The sequence below is a fragment of the Peromyscus californicus genome, unplaced genomic scaffold (genome assembly GCF_007827085.1).
Source record: "Peromyscus californicus insignis strain IS unplaced genomic scaffold, ASM782708v3 Scaffold_19__1_contigs__length_69161282, whole genome shotgun sequence".
In the NCBI taxonomy this organism is placed as follows: Eukaryota; Metazoa; Chordata; class Mammalia; order Rodentia; family Cricetidae; genus Peromyscus; species Peromyscus californicus.
The window spans coordinates 50,573,844-50,582,405 of NW_026294491.1; the positions used below are offsets into that span (position 1 = coordinate 50,573,844).

At 41.7% G+C, this 8,562-nt stretch overlaps 1 non-coding gene and 1 pseudogene across 1 annotated transcript; both read right to left on the reverse strand.

Moving 5' to 3' along the window:
* Nucleotides 1-204: 204 nt before the first annotated feature.
* Nucleotides 205-5,617, reverse strand: LOC128114103 (60S ribosomal protein L10a-like; annotated as a pseudogene).
* Nucleotides 5,618-5,627: 10 nt separating this feature from the next.
* LOC128115081 (U6 spliceosomal RNA) lies at nucleotides 5,628-5,731 on the reverse strand. Its single transcript, XR_008219978.1, has one exon. It is a non-coding gene; the product is annotated as a U6 spliceosomal RNA (small nuclear RNA).
* Nucleotides 5,732-8,562: the final 2,831 nt, after the last annotated feature.

Sequence of the window (8,562 nt, forward strand, 5' to 3'; positions counted from 1 at the left end):
GGACGTAAAAAGGCTGTGGTGTCTCAGAGGGAAAAAAAATAGCAGGGAAAGTGATAAAATGTGATGAACAAGCTTATTTTCTCACAGTTACTAGTCACTTCACTCTTTTAAAAGAAAAAAAAAGGAGTGTATGTTGGGAAACATTATTAGAAAGAATAACCTTTAATTGAGGGTGATGTATTTGACAGTAAATTGTGGGTGGGTTTTAAGGGGGATGGATGCTGCTTTAATGAGCTCCCATAAACTGGGAGGAAAAAAATCATGACACAGTTGACAGTTTTCCAGCATGAAAACTTTCCTTTTAGCCCAAACCACGCAGTTTGATTCTTCGGGCTTGACCAGGCACTGACAGGACTAATGTGTTGGCTTAACACGATTGACTGGGTGGATTAAAGAAGATTTGAAAATATACTTGACATGTCCAAGGGTCGTGCATACATAAAATTTGTTTGCAATGTTTATTTTTAGTTGTCTTTTTTTTTCTCGACTAATCTTGCTCTTCCTATGGGGTGAAAGCCTTTATTTAAGTTCTAAAATTATAGGATTAGTTATTGATCATTCACATGCAACAAAATAAGAAAGCCAATGCAAAATGGTAGATGAGGTAGAAATGATGAAATGTGAAGGTCACTCTTGGAGATGTAGCATTAAGATTTAGACTCAGGCAGCCGAGGCGGGCCTAACATGACAACGTGCTTGGCTGGGCTTAAGAGATGCAGCTGTACACCTGTCCTCAGCATGACTTGTCTGCTTCAAGCTGAGAGTTTTCTGATTCAGCCCAGTTCTGCATCTACTCTGCTGTCTTGTGTTTGGATCCCCAAATGGCATAAATGGAATCACAGAGAAACATTTTTGTTATAGATGTGTTTTTCTTTAGTCCTACAAGTTTGAAGTTATCACTCTCATTGAAGTAATGCAATGTTAATGTTGAATGAGAAATTGTATATTAGTGCTTCCATTCTCCAATACTGGTTTTGGTGTTAATTCATCTGTTTTTAGGTATATGTAGCAGTTTATTGAAGAAAGTATTCTTTTGTTGTTGTTCTCTCATATATTAAATCCTCACTGTATTTTCTCCCCCCTCCTCTCCTTCCAGTCCCTTCTCCCCATCTTCCCTCTTCCCCAGATCCACTTCTTCTCTGTTTCCCTTCAGAAAAAAAGAGCAGGCCCCCCAGGGATACCAACTGAACATGGCATAGCAAGCTACGATAAGACTAGGCACAAATGCTCATATCAAGATCGGACATAAAGGACCATAAGGTATATGTAGAGGACCTAGCGCAGGCTCCGTGATTGTCGCTTCAGTCCCTGTGAGCCCCTATGAGCCCTGCTTAGTTGATTCTGTGGGCGGTGTTCTTGTGGTGCCCTTGACCCTTCTGGCTCCTACAATCCTAAAGGAAGTATTCTTTACTGTGACCTCTAGTAAATAATTTATCAAATGTGAACTTAATACATTTAAATTTATAACAGATGTTTATGAGATGTCCGTATTATATATTATTATGTTATATATATTTATACAAGTATTTATATAATATTTATATTAGTTATATAAAGAGTTTCATTTCACAATGCAAGCTTACCTTATTACCACTAGTAACATTGTTGAACAAGGATCCATAGGGTGTGTAGAGTTCCTGTATTAGTGTGTGGACACTGTTATGACAGTTCAATCTCACACAATCCCATAGAAGAAATATAATGTCAATTAACAAAAGTAACGTCCTCATCTGATCACTTTGTGAAATCAGAGTCTGGTCACGGGACCCTAATACAACACCATAAGTCTGGGATGCTGTGGGATGGTCTGTATGTCAAGTGTGTTGCTAATTGGTCAATAAATAAATCACTGATTGGCCAGTGGCCAGGCAAGAAGTATAGGCGGGACAAGGAGGAAAATAAAGCTGGGAAGTGGAAGGCTGAGTCAGAGACACTGCCAGCCACCAGGATGACAAACAGCATGTGAAGATGCCCGTAAGCCACGAGCCACGTGGCAAGGTATAGATTTATAGAAATGGATTGATTTAAGCTGTAAGAACAGTTAGCAAGAAGCCTGACATGGCCATACAGTTTGTAACCAATATAAGTCTCTGTGTTTACTTGGTTGGGTCTGAGTGGCTGTGGGACTGACAGGTGAGAGAGATTTGTCCTGACTGTGGGCCAGGCAGGAAAACTCTAGCTACACTGGGACTTAAAGGTTTTTGAGGCATCTGATTGACTTTAGGTAGTAGTGTAAGGTTATAGAGTATCTCAAAGAGAAGAAATTTTAAACAGGTCCCTATCCAGGGCTCTTGGTAGTCCCAGGCACTGCAAGGAGAGGCATCTATCATGGACAAGGGAGGTGTTAAGAGCACTATTCACTCATTCCTTCCATTTTATTCTTTAACAATGTAAAAATCTCTTTTGGTGTCTCTAGATTGACAATACCCCATCTTTAGGTTCCTTTCTTTCTCTTTCTTTCTTGTTTTCTTTTTCCTTTCCTTCCTTCCTTCCTTCCTTCCTTCCTTCCTTCCTTCCTTCCTTCCTTCCTTTCTTTCTCTTTTTCTTTACCAAGGCTGTAATTGAGCTCACAAACACCCTACCCCCAATCACAAGCAGACCAAGGGGATGATAGCACTAAGGTTTATTGGGGCATCCTAGTACAGATGCTGGGGCTTTCCCATGGTGCTAGTTCTTCTTAAGCAAGGACACCAAGAAATTGGCAGCCAGATTATCATCAGTCCTCTTCATGTGCCCAACAGCAATGGCCAGACACAGCACCTTCTTCATCTGGACCTTGATCATGGACTTCACCTCATTGACTTTGGTCACCATGTTTTCATTGCATGTCAACAGGGAAGAGAACTTGCCAGCCTTGCTCAGGTCTGGGTCCAGAATACATGGGATTTGCTTGATTAGAGACTCAGAGGCAGCATACTTCTTGGTCAGCTTTTGGACCAACTTCTTGTTCTTTGTAAGCTTTCTTCAGCACTTCAATGTCCATGCAGGGGATCTCCACAGCCTTGGCTTCATCACAGTGCTGGTGGTCCCCAGGACACAGAGAACTTGGAGTGAGAAGTGTACTTAAACCTGATGGTGCTCCAGAAGTGTTTGTCCTTCTGTGGGTCATAGCTCTTCAGGCTGACCTGCAATGCCACCATTTCCAGAAACTTGTGGCACTTGCTCTGGTTCCTGTGCAGGACTTCCAGCACTTGTCTAGTAAAGGGTATTGTGAGAGGCTTTGCTGTCCATGGCTGCTCAAGCCACAAAACCTGGAAAAGAGCCTTCCATCTTTTCGTTCAATGTCCTGGAGAGAATTTGGTCAACTAAGTTTGAATGAATTATCTAGCTCTATAGTAATCAGTTATGGACAAGGAAGAAGAAAATAGGATTTTATAACCCAGATATGAACATTTCCATTTCAACAGCCTTCGTCAAAACACAAATCACAACAGGTGGACACCCCCATGAGGCAAACTGCTACTCTTAAGTGGCGTTGACTCTAGGTACAAATATCTTTGGGAATTTGAACCCCAGTTTTGAGCTCAGATTTCAAGGAACATTGACAAGTAAAAGTCTGAGAATCCAACAAATGAAAGTATGATTACTCAGAATTGCATGGGGAGTTTCTGGAAAAAAAATAAGGCTAGAGCCAGGTCTATAGCATCACGATACTTATTCAGTGCAATAGACTTAGAACCCTATTGGTGTTAAAAATTGGCTCAAAATGTAACAAGTCTCTTCATCATCCTCATTAATACGATGCTCTCTGAAAAGGAAGGCTCCCTGTTGCTCATTGGGCACTGAAATGGCTTGTTTGATCCTTGGCTCTGGAGCTCATCGTCAACCAGCAGTCTGCAATTTCCTGTGATACTCCTTTTTCCTTTTTATTAGGAAGGAGAAGCATTTCCCTTATTTCATCTTCAGATATTTTTTTGTGTGTGTGTGTCCTTTATAATTCTTCAACGTGATTGAAGAGTGGTTCTGTGGTGACAGCTGTAAAGCAATTTGTGAGCCTTCAAAAAGATGCAGTTCAAGTAAAATTTATTTTTCTGTGTTAACAAAGTAACACACGACACCAAATATATCCTGCCCAGGTCTCCTATCCAGAACCCTGGCTGTTCCAGAAAGATGTCTCTGAAACTGTATGTTTAAAACATAGAAAAGATACTGGTAGCACTAAAGAAAAAAACTTTTATTTATTTATTTTTTTTTGTAAGAGCTAGTGGGATTATGAGAGCTATTGATTGGGAATATTGGTCCGACACTAAACATAGCATTATTCTTTTTGGGTCTCTGTCAAGACCCTGGTGTGAAGACTTTGCAATGAACAGTTGAGAACTCTGACTTGGCAAAAATCATTGTAGTAACCATTTTCTACATTTTCCCCATAAAATTACTGCAACAAGCAAGAGTACTTCAAGGAGGCATAATGATGCAAACCTGTAATCCTAGCACCAAGTAAGCTGAGGCAGGTGAATATCAAGGTCTGGGCTGTTGGGAGGCCCCACTGGTCAGAGGTTGCAGTCTACAGTGGCCTGGCAACTCTCTCCGAGCTTGGTGCAACATAGAAGGACTCCTTCCCAGCAGCGGAGGCTCCCTGCTCTCTCTCTGACCTTATTTGGAGAATGTCTCTAGGTCCAGATGCCTGACTTATCTCAAGTATGACCCTTGACACAGTTCCCTGTGGAAGCTTGCCCCCTGCTGCCCATATGTAATTAGACTTTATGACAGGCCGGTGTTTCCACATATGATAACTAAGACTTGTACTAGGAATCTTATGATAGGTGTATGCTGTTTAATGCAGATTAGGTTGTGCCCCAGACACTGCCCTCACCCTTGAGTAAAGTTGAACTGCAACTCTAAAGCAGAGTCCTGGAAGGCTATTTCCATCATACCACAGGCAGGACGAGGCCCTGCTTATCACTTCTGCCTTTTCTGCCCTTGTGGTCTGGCAGTCAACAGACTACAAAGAAAGAAGAAACCCCCACAGGGCCAGTTTGGGATACACATTAAAACCCTGTATGAAGAGATAATAAAAGAAAAGAAGAAAAAGTAAGCTCTAAAAGTCTCTCTTCTCTCCCTCCCTTCCCCCGGCTGTGTGTATTGTGTATATACATGCACATCTATGTGTGCATTCCAGAACATGCATTTTGTTTCCTGATATAAAGTATGCTCCTTTCAGCAAAAGGAGGTTCCAGGAGACACTGAGATGTAAGGAACTCAGTTACTGGTCAGAGAGGAACTTCTGTGGAGGCACCAGTTCTGTTTGGTTAGAAGTTAGTATCTGGTCGCCATCATCATCATAAAGAAATCCCTGATTTCTCCTTCAAAAGTCTTAGTTCAGTTTTAACTCTCCTCTGATGTTTCTTCCTAGCATCCTGCTCCCGACAGGAAGGGCTTCAAATGATTCTTTATCTTCCAAACCTAACTGGATATAATTCTCTCACATACACATTGTTGTCCCTACACAACTGAATCTTTTGAGGTTTTCAAAAATTAACTTGGGCTGTTCTCTCTTTAAACCATCGTTCAGCCTAATGAGGCACCGAGAGAGATGATAAAGGTAGATTTTTTTTTTTTGTTAATGAAAATAAGCTTGATTACATCAAGTAATAAATACAAAGATACAACAGTTTCGGCTGTTTAAAAACATGGAACGCTTCACCAATTCGTGTATCATCCTTGCGCAGGGCTGTCCTAATCTTCTCTGTATCGTTTCAATTTTAGTATATGCACTGCCGAAGCTTGGCAAGGAAGATTTTTTTTTTTTAACCAAAGAATGGTCCAAACAGACTCAACACTTTGCGGGGGAAAGGAGAGAGTTCTGAAAATGTTCTTAAGCTTTTGGGGGCTCACTGATCTCTGTCTTCAGAGAAACTTGCTGTTCCCTCAGAGGCCTCCTCAAGCCTCCCCTGGATTGTAGGCAGTTTGTCATTCAACTAGCTCTCTCTGTGGAAACGTTCTCTCCCCCGTTTAAATGGAGCAGGGACACAAGACAACCTGCTTGAGGAAGAACATAGAGCACGTGGCTGAAGTGGGTACTAGCAGAATACAGAAGTCTGTAGGTGTCCAGACAAATTATTGATCCCAGTTCACCATAAATATTCCACTAGATTCAGGGGGTAAAGTTATTGCTTTTTGAGAGTAGCCTCCTAGAGGGAGCACACCATGAGGGATTGGCTTTTCAAAGACAAATATTAGATGATTCCCCAGGGTGGGGAGGGATGACTCCCTTAGGAAGTCATTACTTCCATGTTAAGCTCTCAACAAACCATTCCCGGGCTTTAGTCTAATTAAAGTGTACACATTTTAGGGGGTGTAAAATAGAGATGCTGACATGCCCGCAGTTATGCTGCTGACACAATGTTCCGGGTGTACTTGATATAAATGGTGCTGACATAAGCCTTCTCCTTGAGAACAGCTGCTGGAGGTGCCTTCTGGCCAAATCCCCAGGGGTTAGCTCAGAGCACTGTCTAGGTTGAAAAGGGAAGCATCTTCTACCAAGAGTTAGTACCTAGTCTGAAAGTTTTACCTACTGATTTCTTGGTTACTTAATTTGCTCATATTAGTGAGTCCTTCTGTTGGGGTATAGCTTCTCTTGATGCCCACCACTAGATGAAGATAACTCATTATCTTTACACCACAGGCTTCTTTTGCAGAACTTCAAAGGTGACAAGTGCTTACTGAGTTTGGGATGGAAAACGAAGCCATAATTATTATTGTGTAAAATGTGTTATTTTATGCAGATTCATATTACTGTCATTTGAGATCTAACATGTTAATTGACATATTAGCCACCACTGTTGATAATTTAGCAGATGAAGGCAATGAAATGAAAGGCTAGGATCCTTGTAGAAATTCACAGATTCAATATAGTACACACTTAGACAAAGGGTTTAAGACGACCTGTCCCTGTGAACATATGAGTCTCCTCCACTGACCCATTATGTGACTAGAACCTGCATTTGACTGCATTTGGAGGCGCAGTGTTTGCAATTAGGCTTTTAGAAAGTGACACCTTCATCCACAGTATGTTCCTTTAGTGCCTCTCATTGATGATTTTGTAAGGTAGCCAACTTTCGAGGTGTCCCTTCAGGTTCTCCACAAAGCTAATGGCAAGATGGGATTTTATATGGAAGAGATTTATGGGGAGAGCCCCACGAGGCATAAAGGAGGCAGAAACAGGAGGGACAAGTTGAACCGGGAGATCCAGAAGTGTTAGGGGTTCCACTTTGAGTGGGATAAGGAAGCTCTAAGATCTCTGTATGCTCCATCCTTGCCTGCAAGAAGCTCAGAAGAAGCACAATAGACTTGAAAGAACTGGACCCAACCCTGTCCCCACGCAGGGTCTCTTCAAAGGAGATCCAGGTAGTCATCTCTATAGCCACCAACAGGGGTCTTTCTGTGTACAACAAAAGTGAAGTTCCTTTCCTCTGGCATGTCTGTTGTGCTACTCTGGGGCCATTAGGAATCTACCAGGCAATGTTTTGGGGACAAGTCATGGGATATTAAATGTATGGCTTCACTTCTTACCTCTTTCAGAACAAGACTGTAGCCATGGTAACTGTGTTGTCAAGAGGGAGATCAGATGGACATTATCCACAAAGTTTGAGTAAATCCTGAGACAATGTACAAAATTGGATGAGCAATAAAAAACTAAGACCAAGAGGACTATATCCAGATTCTCTGCTGCTCACTTCCTGAGGGGAGGATGGGCGCATGGAAGACCTGCTTCTCTAAGCAGTGGAGCAGAAAATGAACCACTATCTCTGGAAGTCAGGGAGATGTATTACAAAGGCATGGCGTGGGGGCAGAGGGAGGTGTTCTGAGGAGAGGAAAAAAATGGCATGAACAGGAGGAAGTTCTAAAGAGAGGTTTCCTGGGTAGGAAATGCAAAACTTCAGAAAATGAGAGTTCTTAGAAAAATCACTCACTCGTGTAACAAACAATTGTGAGTCAGTTAGTGTGCCAGATACTGTTGTGGGTGCTTGGGACATGGTAGAATCAAAGCAAAGATCCCTTCCTCCAGCAGCTTAAGTTTTAGCAGGAAGATACTAACATATACATAGAATATAAAAAACACGCAGCTAACCTATCTGAAGAGGTTTCACATAAACTACCTTTGTTTTTCAGCAGGAGTTGCCTTGTGTGTGATTACTGGGAGCCAAGTCTGTCCCCAGTTCCCTCGGCTCCTCTAAGGTTTTCCCTGAGTTTCCTATGGCTTCCCTGGGGAAGGACTCACTCCATTTGCAGAAATTCATCAACTGTAATTCCCAGGAAGTCACTAGCAGAGTGAAATGACCCCGGATATTTTATTTAGTTAATATATTTGATCTCCACTAAAGCCCCGCATTTAATTGGATTTTAATTATCTTCCCCAAACTGCTTCAGAGGCTATATTTAAAATGACATGATCGACTATTGCGAAATCAAAACACACAAGTCTTCAGTGGTAAATTTAATGGAATAAATCCACTAAGATGGAAATGTCACCAGCTAAAAAGAGCCATGAGCCTTCACCGTCATGACCTAAAATCCATAGATCTCCTTGGTCATAAATAGTGGATGACACAATAAAAT